The following is a 15,578-nucleotide window of genomic DNA, read 5'->3' on the forward strand; positions in this document are numbered from 1 at the left end:
TTATAGACCGTTACCGATTCCTCAACTTTTGGAGGATCAAGACAATATCTAGGTCAATCTTTCAGGACATTGTTAGAGTTAAGATAATACTTTTCCCTTCCAAAGTAGGGCAGGACCTTACATCCTTTCAGAACCTAACATAGGACTGTAAGACCAGGGTGTACCTTTTAAAACAATAAACGTAGACCCTGCCCCTTAGGACTTTCAGACTTGGTTAAAACCAGTAACACCAAGGCCTAGCTTGAGCTGACTAGCCACATCCAAACCTCAATGGAAGTGCGATCAGTCAAACTAACGGCTTCATCGCCTCTATCACTATGGTGTCAGTGGCTCTAAGTTATCAGAACCGGTAAAAATAATTGGTGCTACCAATTGGAAGGATGAATTGGCCTTAGATCAGATGGAAGGATGTATCATGCATGGAGTTCCTTCATTTGCCTTTCATGGAGTGTCTGCACAAGATCAATGTGTCTCTTAAGTCTTTGAGATTGCCTTAGAAGAGTCTCCATGGTAGCAGAAGAATCCATATTCATAGCAGGCAGTGGAATTGGAGTGATGTGAAACATGGAATTGGATTTGAAACTTCAAAGACATGATTATAGTACCCCGGGCCCTCCAACGTGCACATATGTCTTTCTTGTGAGCATTCTGGTGTCCTCCATGTTCAGTGCCATAAACTCCATGAAAAATTCAAAAACATTTTCCTGAAATTCTGGCATAAAAGACTCTGGCGTGCACATATGTGAAGTGGAGAGCAGAAAGGTGGCTTAAAAATATGTGCATAGATGTCAAACAAACATGAGAAGTGTAGATGTTGACTGATTCAAAAGAAAGGCCTATCGGCCTAAATATAGACTCTTCTAAATTATTTTACATCATAATCACATGGATAGCCCCTTTTCCATGAATAATGAGGGTTGACACAACATCCACTTGAATTATGGTGGTGAAAACAGGAATATCAACTTCTAAGTGGCATAAATTTCGCATACAAAGGTTGATTGATGCACTTCTTGTGCTGTTGGAAACATATTTGTGTGTAGAATAACATGAAAAAGGCGTGGTGTTAAAGCGAGAAAGTTTTATGCCTAAAATGTGCTGTTTAATGTCTCAAAATGATCCTCGAAGGTTTCAGACCTTGTTTTTCCAAACTGGGTCCCATCGATAAAAATGGTCCCTTGAGTTGATTCCTCTACTTTTTCCATTTTGACTGCGTCAAGATGGATGACAAACAATATAATGATCCAATATGGATGATATATATATATATATATATATATATATATATATATAAGTGTTTATTCAGAATGAAAGAGTTCAAACATATATGTATAAAGGTAAATCTAAGAAGTCAGATCAAACTAATATTTGTCTAAAGTAACATCTATGAACACACACATAAATATATATTTAATAGAAGTAAATATATATATCTATTTATCATTTCAATGAAAAATATACAAACAACTGCATAAGAGAAGGCATAAGAGAGAACAAGCTTTCAAAAAGAAAAATATTTAAGTTACAAGTAAAATGTAGAAATTAATACAAATTTGCTACTACTAATTAAATCAAACTGAAATCAATAGATTAAAAATTTCCTCTACTATTTTGTGGAATGAAAATCACAATTTAGAAACACATGCAATGACATGAAACCATTAAAACACCACAGGTACATAGTTATTCATAGGGGAACCCAACTGGGAAAAATTGCGGGACATTGGATAAACACATGTTCCCCATGTGTTTCACGACATGGACTAACTGCTTCTCGTGGATCCTTATCTATGGCGATTTGATCATTGACTAACACCTACAGGTTTTGGTCTAACAACAATTATGATTCCCAACAAGTGGTATCAAAGTAGGTCCTTCAACAGAAGCTTGATTGCTTGAAGGAGATCCATCAAGATGATGGGAAAGAAGAAGATAGCTCGAAGGAGGGATTCAAAAAATGTGACAGTGATATATCAAATGTAGTAATAGTTACAGATCTCAGCAAATATTTAGGTTTGGGAGCACCTTGATTTCTATTGACCAAGAATGAAGAAAACAATAACAAAGAATTATTAGGTATGAGTTTTTGTTCTAACTGTGGTCCATTTCATTTTCTATGCAATAATGATAGTGATGATGACAATCAAATAATTGAACTAACACTCATCGGTAAAAGTGAAAGTAAGCTCTCTAAAGAGAATACATATTGAAAAATGTTGGCCCTAGAAATAGAAGAACAAGGAAAGTCAGAAACAATGGACAATGAAGGCATACCTATGATAAGTAATGACAATTATCACCCATTGAAAGAAAATATGAAGTCTAATCTAATGAACCATGATGTTTGGTATTTAGTATGCAATGGCTACACAAAAATTCCTCCATTAGACAAGGAATTGCAGAAGAACAGTAAGGCATTAAATGACATCATTAATAACATACCCGATTAAGAATTAAATAGGGTTATGCATTATGCAACTCCAAAGCAAGTATGGGATAAGCTACAAGAAATCCATGAAGAAAACCCAAAGGAAGGTTTCTCATAAGGGGAAATACTAGGTAATCCTATCCCTAACAATGTGTCAAAAAATGAACATGATAACAAAACAAACTTTGTTATGTCAGATGTGTTGAAAATAGCAACAAGAAATGTTAAAAATAACATCAAGAAAAATCCTAATTTAATTTGTCATTGAATTAAATTAGAAATTAAATTGTAATTCTATTCTCATAGCAACTTGTAACAGTTAACTAAGTTATGTTGACTTAGTTGGCTCAATAAATTCGAGTTGGAAGTATATCTAGAGTCATGTAGATTGATCCCTAAATTTTAGGGGCCCAAGTTGAGTTCTTATTGAGTTTTAATTATTTAATTCAGTTAAACTAGTTCTAACTCTTGGAGGAACTAGTGATTGGTCAAGTCAATTAAATTGGATTTAATTCACATGCAACGATCAATAAGATAACTGATAATTCACTCAAAAATAACTCATGCATGTCAGTTCAAAGGAAGACCTAGTTGAGATTAGAGTTCAGGGATAGTGTACTATCAGTTGTAAAATCATCTAAATTAAATTGATGGTGCATGAAATCAAAGGAAGGCCTATGGATGGATTACGCAGTTATGAGTGAGGAATTTACCAATTAAATATGGTATAATTCCCTAGGGAACAACGTAAGGAAGCAGGGGCTTGGTAGGTAGAAAATCTGGCTAAGTATTGGCTTGAGCTAGTTTGTGAAGCAATGATATAGTTTGTACTTGTGCAAAGATTGTTAGGATTGAACAAACATTGTATTTTCTTCTTAGATCTTCTGGTTAATGCAATATACAAAGAGCAGGGGTTATTAGCTAAAGCTTCCCCCATAAGATTATTGTGTTATGTGTGATTGAAATTCTTCCTCTTTCTGCTTCGTGATTTCATCGATCAAGTTTTGTTTCCATTGATGAGTAGAGTAGATTCAAGTCAATCGTTTTAGCATATCACAATCTGCAGTTTGACTCTACAATAAAAACATGCATGGTATTAGAGCTAGATTTGTAGAAATTTCTACATGGTATCAGAGATAGTTTTCTAGAAATATCTACATGCTATCATAGGTTAAAACACGATAGAAGAGAAGAATTTGAAGTTGTCCTTGTAGACACAAGCAATGCGAATTGCCTAATTGTAGTACGCAGGTGCAATTCCATGTAGTAGATTCCCAACATAGAGATTTACAGTCCAGTTTCCAGTGCAGGAGGACAATGCAAGTTTCCAGGAGGGAGCAGAGAGATTTCCCATAGGGAGATCGAGACTCATAGGGAGCAACCCTATGGAAGCTGGTACTTCAGGATTTGGGGAGATCAGACTCATTATTGCAGTAGTTGCAACAACAATGCACAAGCAACAACATGGTAGTAACAATAAGAATATGAGTAGATCATATTTATCTTATGCACGCAAAGCCTTGAGGAGAAAGGTAGAGACTAGATATTTGGTGGTTGAGAGGGAACATGTTAGACCTCTCAACATGCAGCCTCAGAAGAAGCCTCGGGAAGTTGTGGAGAAACCACGATTAGAGAAGCTGAGAGGAGACAAAGTCGAGACATCCACTAAAGAAGAGACCTCTAGTAGGGGGAATTTTCAAGCCAAGTGAACAGATGGATCACATGCAGCCATACCTCTAGGTTAGAGGTGGGGCGATGTGAAGCAATAGTCCCAAGGGTTCAGAAATTGGGCAGGATCCATTAAGGTGTTTTTTGTCTCATGGATCATTACCTTGCTACGGGGGCCCACAGTGTTCTATAGTAGGAGGATCAGTGTCAGTAAAATACTAAGGAGTGTAGAGCAGTTTTGATAGTAGAGCAAGAGGCTCAGTAACATAGCCATCAACAACACAATTTTACCAGTAGATAGTTGTAGACACAATTGATTCAATATTTTGTTTCGATGCTTTTTGGTTGCATATGTTGCAGTAACAACATCAACAGTGACAAGTGTTACATGAAAAACATTCCAAAGGTACCGGATCAAGATAGAAGTTGAATTAATTTCTTTTTGAGAGGGAGTTTTGAAAATAGCAACAAGAAATGTTAAAAATAACATCAAGAAAAATCCTAATTTAATTTGTCCTTGAATTAAATTAGAAATTAAATTGTAATTCTATTCTCATAGCAACTTGTAACAATTAACTAAGTTAACTTGATTTAGTTGGCTCATTAGATTCAAGTTAGAAGTCTATCTAGTGTCATGTAGAGTGATCCCTAAATTTTAGGTACCCAAGTTGAGTTCTTATTGAGTTGTAATTATTTAATTAAGTTAGACGAGTTCTAACTATTGGAGGAAGTAGTGAGTGGTCAGGTCAATTAAATTGGATTTAATTCACATGTAGTGATCAATCAGATAATTGATAGTTCAATAAAAAATATCTCATGCATGTTAGTTTAGAGGAAAACCTAATTGAGATTAGTGTTCAGGGACAATGTACTATCAATTGTAAAATCATCTAAATTAAACCGATGGTGCATGTAATCAGAAGAAGGCCTATGGATGGATTGCACAGTTATGAGTGAGGAATTTCCCAATTAAATATGGGCTAATCCACAAGGTAACAATGCAAGGAAGTAGGGGCTTGGTAGGCAACAAATTTGGCTAAGTATTGGCTTGAGCCAGTTTGTGAAGCAGTGAGATAGTTTGTACTTGTGCAAAGATTGTTTGGATTGAAAAAGCATTGTATTTTCTTCTCATATCTTCTGGTTAATGCAATCTACAAATATCAGGGGGTTTTAGCTGAGGCTTTCCCTAGAAAATGATTGTGTTATGTGTGATTGAAATCTTCCTTTTTCTGCTTTGTGATTTCATCGATCAATTTTGTTTCTGCTAATGAGTAGAGTAGATTCAAGTCAATTGTTTTAGCATATCACAATGTGCAGTTTGAATCTACAATAAAAGTTTGCAAGATGGCGCTGCTGATTCAGAAGAAGACATGTTATAAGAAAATTTTGATCTTAGAACAAAACATGATCTTTCTTTGAAAAGGATTGTTAATATTAAAGATAAGTTGCAGACATATGATAACAAGAATAATATGAAATCGGTAAATGTTGCTGTGGAATCTAAACAATATTGTGAAGGCCTTGAAGTTGAGATCATCTCTCCAAGATAAGATCTTGAAAAATCAGATAAGCGAAATGAAGAATTTCTTCAAGCATTTGAAGAACAAGAAAATGGCCTGAAAGAAGAGATTCTCAAATTAAAGGAGCAAGTGGAAGAAGGAAGAAGGGTTGAAGAAGATATGAAGAAGCAATATCTAGAAAAGGAAAATCAATATCAAAGAATGGAGGTTGAGTTAAACATTCTAAAAGGTAAATTAGAAGAAAAAGATAAGTCATTTGATATTTGAAGATAGTACTGAGATTTTGGATAATATTCTTAGTAGTCAAAGGTCTCCCGCCATCAAATCTAGTCTTGGTTTTCATGAAATTGTTGAAGGAGAATCTAGTTCACAAGTTGATGCAAGGAATTTAAAAGGTAACAATGCAAAACCTAAGATGCTCAACAAAGAGATAAGAAATCAACCTGATCAACAACCAAGGAAAGTGAATCTTCAAAGAAAATCATTTATTACTAACTATAGAAATGTTAATTGATTCTCTCCTCTGATCAATAATGTTCAACGTTTTATATGTCATAATTATGGACACGTTGCAACCAATTTAAAAAAGGAGACTATTTCAATCACAAGTAAATAACCACTTCGAAGAAATATCATCAGCTTCCAGGTACTCAAGCTCCTTTAAGGAATATTGTTTTGCTTGCAATATATTTGGTCACAGAGCTATTGATTGCAATAGAAGGGATATGAAATAGAAATATTATGATTCCTCTGCTCATATAAGATGTCATGCTTATAACAAGTGTGGGCATGTAGCAAAAGAATTCAGGAACAAATCAATGGATCACCTTAGACAACATGGCAAGCAATTAGATAAGAATATTGATGTTAGAAGACCTGAAAAGGATAGATCCACCAACATTTCTCATAATAAGCAAAAAGAAGAAGAACATATAAGGTGTGGCTTTACTCTCTGCTCTCTTGAATAATAAGATGAATGGTACATAGGCAACAAATTCTCTCATCAAATGTCTGAAGATAACAATAAGATTGAATCTCTCAAGAAAAATCAATATGGTAAGTTTATTCTTGGAAATAATGCTCCAACAAATTTTTTGGGAAAAGATAGAGCCTGAATTAATAAACATAGAGGAGCAACTAATACTTTATTAGTTCAAGGGCTAAAGCAGAATATTCTAAGTGTAGGTCAAATAGCAGATAAAGGAAATATAATTGTGTTTACATCAACCAAGTGTAAGGTTATGGATGAAGAAACTGGAGAGGTCATAGAAAGAGGATACACAAATCTAGAAAAGTTATACTTGTTTAAAGAATTGAATTCTCATAGAAATGAGGATGATTCAGACTCATAGTAAAAGAATATGATCTCTACCACAATACATTATTCTTAAAAGAATAATTCTCATAGTGATTGCAGAAGTGATGTGAGGTACATGACTTCATGACGAGTAGAAGATGATTATCGGGTCCTCAGGACCAATGATGTATGATCTAAGAGGGAGAAATACATATGTTGATGATTATTCCCATGGTTGTTTTAATATTCACTGTTGGAGGGAATTGCTCCCCTAGGGCTTTTTGGGTTGAAACCCTAGCAGACTGAAAGTTGTCTATTCAAAGAAACATGCATTCACACAGCCATTATGCTATTATAAGCAAATTCTATGATAGGGGTACGTACCTTTGGTCCTACGTTTGAGAAGGCCCTTAGGGTCCAAACCCTTCTTGGAGTTCCCTTCTTCTCTTCTGTCCTGCAAAACAACCAATTCAAAGAACACAACGGTATATGGACAAAAACTTATAAAGAAACCATCTTCATGTTATAAAGAAAGGTAGTTAGTTATGAAATCCAAACAACCATTTACATATGAATTCTAAACATGAATATCATTAACATAAAGAAGATTCATTTCGGGAACCAAGACATGTGTTTCTTTTATTATAGACAAATAAAGTACATAAAAAAGGAATATTTTCACCTGAGTCACCTTCAGCAGGCTCCAAGCAAAGCTTCCTTCCAGATCCGTTCTAGCCTCAAGCCTCTAACAAACTCCTTCCATGACTCTCTCCATGATGTCATAAATGGTGGATGAACATCAACACACAAGGAAACAAAGGTTTCCTATACAAAATGGGGGAAGTGCAGAAGGCACAAGGGACTTCAGACCTGGTCAAGGGAAAACTCTCAGCATAATAACCTTTCTCTCTCTTCTCTCCTTTTGGCCTTCCCTTTGAGGTCTTTTTATACCTCTCCCAAAGTAGTTTTTTAGTTGGGAGTTGGTTGGGAACATTTGGGCCACGGGCACTAACAGGTGATCAGTAGGTAAAACCCGCGATCTACGCCCCAAAATAAGGAATTTTATATTTTTTTAAGTGTTTTAATACATACACGTGGGTTGGGTATACATAGACCTGCGTATACACGCATTTAACTCAGGGCAATGTCGCGTATAAGGGATAAAACACTGTTTTTTTAAATTTTAGGACCAGGTTTGGAAGGAGGGGTTGCCCTAGGCCATGAGGACAGCATCACAAACCATAAGAGTGAGATTTGGAGCTATAACAGATGCCCCCTAATATATGAGGTCAGAAGGGGTACATGATGGCCGAAATATATTATGCGAGTACATGGAAAGGAAGTCTGTCAAAAACTGAGGAGGACTTCACCAGAATTCAGCCTGCCAAGCCACCAAAGGAGATCAGAAAGAAACACTGTCTGAGGCGGGCATACCCATGCTCAGAAAAAGTAAAGCATGTCCGCATATCAAGTACAAGCGGATCCACTAAGTATACAAGTATAAATGACTGAAAGATACATAATGGATCATCTGATCATGATGAACAAGTACATGTCTGAATATCACATATAAGACTGTCAATGATGCTGAAAGATGCAACAGATCACTGATATCAAAGACTGATCCCAAAAGGTACCAACTAGACATGATGGAATAGGATGGTACTACACTGCAAACTCAGGTGCCAGCATATAGAATGTCGCCATGACTGACTGCAACATATAAAGTGGAGTGGTATAAACTAGCAGTAACAGGAGCAACTGTCAAGTGAACCAATGAATGCTGATACAACCTGAGGTCTTCACCGACCGCCGTGGTACATTTCTACACCATGGGAATAAATGATCTGAAGTTGACCATGTGAGAAATCGTTTGATTACCGGTCATTGATGTATACCGTTAACAAACGCGAGACTACTCACCGATAATGATAATGAGCATCAAGGTACCCAGTACAATCTAACAAGTGTGAATAAATGAGCTGGAGTCAAACACCTGTAAGAATCTATCGATCAGGAGACAATGGTGGTTTCCCACTGTCGATAGCGAAGGATCTGCCACTAATGACTGCAAACCCCAAGGTACTGCCAAATGGACTCTAGATCTTTGCCCCAGAGCAATGAGTCGGAGTCGATAGGGAAAGATCCGCTAGAAGGAAGGCATTAAGGCATCCTTCATCAATCTAGCACGAGTGTAACCCGTAGGCCAATAATGTGGAAGGAATCAGACGAAAAAGATGTAGTAACCGAACTGAAGTACGTTTCCAGCGTACATAAGATGTGGCTAGCGCACGATAGAAACCCTCTGAACCAACCAATAATGAGAGCTGACACAGAGGCGAGGTATCCACCAATAGGGTCAAAAGGAAACCAAGGTACTGCACGAATCCCAATGTGTGATAATGTAAGCTGATGTCGAACACAAGGGAAACCACTCAGTCAAAGACCCATGATACTGATCGATGTTGAGCACAAGGTCACCTATCAATAATGAAAATAGGGCCAGGGTGCAGCTCTAGGCCTGTCCTCAGAGCGAGGTGTCGTCTTCGATAAGGACAAGACCCGCCAGCAAGAAGTCAATGGGGACCTTCTCAAACCGGCACGAGTATAGGACCAATATAGCTGATGTGATGATAGACATGACACTGACAACCAGGGATGGCCGACTGAAAAATGAGTCAAGAGACACCGCAGAGAGACCGACTCAAGCTAACTTCCCTTGAACAAAAGCACGATTCAATGTGACTATGTGGCAGCATATGATGACTCTGTATAAGTTCGCCATGCAGAAGGCATGAACGAACCCTCCATATGATTGGAAGAGATAACCAATCGGGGGAGAACTGACTCAATAACAAGGTTATGGCGTACCTAAGTCAAACTAAATCCCACCCATACGGAGGAGACTTTGTTTTGAGTGCTTTGTTCAAGGGCGACACGACTGACTCTAGCTGCCAACAATAAATGGAAATACTGTCCCGTTCCCGCTCTTTTTGGAATATTTTATTTTTTTGTCTTTTTCTGTTAAGCTGGAAAAAGAATAAAAGAATGCTATGGTACAGTGGAAAGAACGAGTGTCGGTGAAATAGATGATCTAGTTCCTGGGAAAGGAACGTTCCTATGCTCAATGCAGGGAGGCGAAAACTGGTCAGTGACACTCAAAGGTGTGTTCCTTCCACGGGTTAAGGTGTGTCAAGTTGCAGAAGTCAAAGGTATGCAAGGTTGATTTTGCAGACATCATGGTCAAAAGTTGGCTTCAAACACGAGTCCAAGTGAAGCCGGCTCTAGGCCAAAAGGTGCAAGTGGTCAACATGCAATGCAGCAGTACAACTCAACACAAGGAAGCCTCTAGGGTATAAGGCCAGAACGAAGCGAAGAAGCAAGGAGGAATGAGACTTCAATGCATAAGTCATGGCGGGACTACAGAGGACTCCCAAACCTAAGGACAAAAAATCTACATGAGTGCCAAGCGACAACAAGGTACTAACTAGGGCACCCATGATAAGGTAGGCTCTACCACACAAGTCATGATACTTCTAAGCAATGAGAAGGTTCCGCACCATAACTTGGTGGGGTTGATCCTAAGGCCAAATGGGAAAGGAAACTGATAAGTGCACAATGCAAGCAGAAAAACCTAACCTATATGCCAGTTTCGAGGACCAATACCTGTCAGAACGAACCAACCATAAACTTCCGAAGGACAAATCTTCCAAGTTATGTATACATAAATAGGAACACTAGACAAGAAATTAATACATCTCACATATAAACTTCATATAAGATCTTATGTTATAGAATACAAAAACTTGAAAATGCGTACCTCATATATACAATATGGTACAGGGAACCACGTAGCCTTGCAGCTTACGCACAATAGTTCTGTTGAACAAACCCCTTGCAGGGCTCAGGCCAAGGACTCCTTTGGTAGTCAAAACTCATGGCTTCAAAGAGTTCCTCCTGTGAAGGCAAAACAAGTTCTGAGAAATCATGAGAACTACAAGGATCAAAAGAGGGAATTAAGGGGTCCCATGTCCCTATAGGAATAATCTCTCGGTCAACTGCCGGGACCAAGTCCCAAGAAGGAGAATAATAGGTCAAAGGATCCTTCTTAGAAGCGATTGAACATTGAGGATTCAATGCCACATAATTCACCCATGGCGAGGTAGAGTCTACTTGAACACTTGGAACAAACCAAGGGGCATTCTGCAGTAAAGTCGAATTAGGGTGGTGATTATCATATGCAAGCTGATCAATAGTGACAATATTCCCATTATGAGGAAAGCACATTACTCGAAAGAGTGAAGACACCACAGCATTCATAGCATAGACATAATCATGCCCAAGTAGCATATTAAAGTCTAAAGGGCTATCAACCACCATCATATCGATTAAGACAGTCTTCCCACCTAAAGTGATAGGAAATTGAGGAAGAACACCCATAGATTCACCAGGTCTTCTATCATAGGCTAACAACTGACTTTGAGCTGTCAACAACTTTGGGGAACCCAAAGATTTCCAAGTCGAAGAGGATATAATACTTGTAGAGGATCCTTCATCCACCATACATCGATAGACATTTGTGGAATTAACTTTGACCTTTATTTGGAAAGGTGCAGCGGAAGGAAGACAAGGCTCAACAAGATTGTCCCAATCAAAGGAAACACTCTTAGAACTTGGAGGGGGAACATTTGAAGAAACCGGAATGCCCCCTATACCAGAAAACTCTGTACTAGAGATCAAACAGACTCTTTTGTTAGGCCCATCACCCCCCAAAAAAGGAGTGTAATCGGCTAGCGATTGCACTGGTTCTACCACATTATCAACCAATGGTTGATGGGATTGATGAGAAACCATATCAGATCTAGGAGTAGAAGTACTTTGAGACTCGGACCATATCCTTTGAACCTCTGGAATACCAGGGCATAAATGAGTAAGATGGTCTCTCTTGCATATCTTACAAGGGAACTTAGGTTTAAAACTTCTACGTCCAGGTTTCTTATCAACCTCCATTCCGCCGACATGACTAGCAGTGCTTTGCGGAGAGTCTTGAACATGACTTGCAGAGGTCGGCGACTCTTTGCTAGTATGACTCGCAATGACTAGGCTCGTGCCCCCAGCATGACTTGCAGAGGCTGAAGACTCATCTCCAACATGACTGGCAGAGGTTGAGGATGAAGTGTTAATGTGACTTGCAATGACTAGACTTGTGCCCCCAGCATGACTTGCAGTGGCTGAAGGCTCATCTTCAACATGACTCGCAGAGGTTGAGGATGAATTGTTAGTGTGACTCGCAGTGACTAGACTTGTGCCCCCAGCATGACTTGCAGTGGCTGAAGGCTCATCTCCAACATGACTCGCAGAGGTTGAAGATGAATGGATAGCATTATTCTTCTTCTTTGACTTCATTTTTCTCCCTTTTTTAGATTTCTTGTTACAAGAAGGAGGAGAAGAAGGAATCCCAGATTTCTCTTTGAAAGAAGATGAACAATTAGCACCCATGTGATGCCCCTGAAATAAAGCATTCATCTGAGAAGCTTCAAGAGCTTTTGGAATATTCAGAGTGGACCACAGCCAAATGGGTAGTCCAACATTCAACCCAGGAATATTCAAAGTGGCCATCAAGGGAGTACCAACGTTTCCAAAGAAAGGAAAAGCACACGGATCCCCTTTTTGGAGGGTACCTTGGTTGGTTTCCACAGGAATATTGGCCATATCTAACTATTCCAAAGACCCTTCCCTTACAGGAATGTAGAAATAACTTTTCAAGGAATATAGATAGGCAATCAAAACCTTTTCCCTTGAAGAGGCAACTCCACAGCTTCTGAAAGAGTGACCAAAAGCCTTTCAAGATCAGCGGAGCAGTAAGCCAGTCACTCAGAACACAAAGTCCAAACGTGACTAGACAAAAATACCTAAAGCCAACTATATACAAGGAGCAAAGAGCACTCACTATAAAGTCCCTAAAGATACAGCCAGTCAAACAACTTCCAAGTATTTCCGCTCCGGGTGATGAGGACCGGACACCAAAATACAAGAAAGTGGAGTAAGGGGCCTTCCGAAGATAGTCTGGGATAATGACGGCCCAGTCCTATCAGCGAAGGTAATAGAGGAAGTTACACTGACCTCCTAACAACAGCCTGCGCCGGTGCAAGCCCCCAAGCTTCGCAAGGGTGCCCTCCAATGGTACTGTCGAGAGTGATGCAACGTCGACCTCAGGTGCCACGGGATTCCCCTCCGCAGCCACCTGTGTAGATTGCTAGGAGTAGCAACTATGGATACCAACTCGTCACAGAAGCCAGGCAGAACAGTCGTAAGGTAAGTTCAGACAAGTAGGAGAGGGGGTATCTCTCTTCCCTGTCTTCGCAGACCCTCGTGCTTAACTCCCAGATCCGGAGCTTTCCTGGTCTTCCTAACGCTATTGGATTTTCTCTCATTATTCAGACTCCTACGTTTGACGTTTATATGGCCTTGGAGAGTTAACTCTCCACTCGCCTAATCCAAGGCCCTAAAATCCTAAACTTGTTGGTGTAACTGACTAAAACAAAAAAGTTCTAGTGAATTTTAGTTAGCGCTTGATTTTAAATTAGGCTGTTCTTTAAGTCACAAGGTAACAGAAGTGAAACTAGTGGTATTTTTTGACACAAAAGAAATTAATAAAAACTTAACTACATGCACATGCACTTTTTTGTTTTTCGATGAAGAGCAATTTCTATAGGGTTCAGAGGAACTTCTAATAAAATAAATTTTCCTTTTCTTTTCGTTAATTCACGCTTCACACTCACAAAAGCTAACAAACTATGCATGCCTAAAAGGGGATGCAAATCTATCCTAATGCAACAAATATATGCGGATGCAAGATTTAAAACTACTCTAAAAACAAAAAATGAAAGTTGCTTGCATATCAATCTTTATCTTGCCACTTACAATGTCTAGATGGAATATGAGATGCTACCATTCATTTCGTCTAAACACTAAAAAGCACTTTCACTTACTAAAAGGAAACCAAATGAAAACCAAGTTCAAGAAAGCAAAACTAAGATTTTCACAAAGATTTTCTTCAAAAGCAACAACAAAAAGAGTCTTTTCAAAAAATGCTCTCAACAACACTGAAACTTGTGATTGAAGAATAGGAAATCAAACACTTTTGCGAATCGACACCACTCAATGGATGAAAACTCAACAAAAATAAATGTGTTTAAAATCGCTCTTAACAATCAAAAGCAGCAATGAAAGCTTTGGCAATGAAAACCAAAAAGATCAAAAAGACCAATTCCAAGAAAGTGTCAAACAACAACTTTCATGAAACAAAGAAGTGGATGGTCACAAAAAGCGATTTTGTCAAGCAAAAAAAAAGTCACCAAAAGTAAGATTAACACAAAGATTGTGATCAATCTTCCTACCCTGATGAGTCAGAGCAGCCAAGATTCCTAGCAAGAAATCTTGCGTGCTTTAGCAAAAAACGATGATGCTTGCAATCAACAAAAAAACAAGACCAATACTCCTTATAATCAGAGAGAATTTGGAACAAGATGCTCGCTGTAAAAACAAAAACTGATACTGGAAAATGACTGTTTCAGACTGACTCAAACTACCAGACAAACCTTCAGAGACAAAAAGATTTACAAATCTTGAAAATTGAAAGATATACGCGACTGTACTTATGTACAGAATGCGTGTATACGCTACTGTAACTAAGGAAACCTGCGTATACACGGGTTCACTTAAAGAAACATGCATACATACGCCTCTGTAACTAAGAAAAACAACGTATATGAAAAGCTTCAAGAAAAAAAAATAAAAAAATAAAAAACAAACTGAAGAAACTGGCAAAGCTTAAAGTTCAAGAACAGACCAGACAGTAACAGCAAGCAGACAAGGCAGCTGAGCCCTGATTGGCTCGAAAAACACCCAAACAAGGAACAACAAGAATGTTGTCCCCAGCGGAGTCGCCAATTTTGTTGGAGGGAATTGCTCCCCTAGGGCTTTTTGGGTTGAAACCCTAGCAGACTGAAAGTTGTCTATTCAAAGAAACATGCATTCACACAGCCATTATGCTATTATAAGCAAATTCTATGATAAGGGTACGTACCTTTGGTCCTACGTTTGAGAAGGCCCTTAGGGTCCAAACCCTTCTTGGAGTTCCCTTCTTCTCTTTTGTCCTGCAAAACAACCAATTCAAAGAACACAACAGTATATGGACAAAAACTTATAAAGAAACCATCTTCATGTTATAAAGAAAGGTAGTTAGTTATGAAATCCAAACAACCATTTACATATGAATTCTAAACATGAATATCATTAACATAAAGAAGATTCATTTCGGGAACCAAGACATGTGTTTCTTTTATTATAGACAAATAAAGTACATAAAAAAGGAATATTTTCACCTGAGTCACCTTCAACAGGCTCCAAGCAAAGCTTCCTTCCGGATCCGTTCCAGCCTCAAGCCTCTAACAAACTCCTTCCATGACTCTCTCCATGATGTCATAAATGGTGGATGAACATCAACACACAAGGAAACAAAGGTTTCCTGTACAAAATGGGGGAAGTGCAGAAGGCACAAGGGACTTCAGACCTGGTCAAGGGAAAAATCTCAGCATAATAACCTTTCTCTCTCTTCTCTCCTTTTGGCCTTCCCTTTGAGGTCTTTTTATACCTCTCCCAA

The sequence above is a fragment of the Pinus tabuliformis genome, chromosome X, assembly GCF_031772625.1.
Source record: "Pinus tabuliformis cultivar Carrire ecotype Pingquan chromosome X, CPIR1, whole genome shotgun sequence".
Classification (NCBI taxonomy): domain Eukaryota; kingdom Viridiplantae; phylum Streptophyta; class Pinopsida; order Pinales; family Pinaceae; genus Pinus; species Pinus tabuliformis.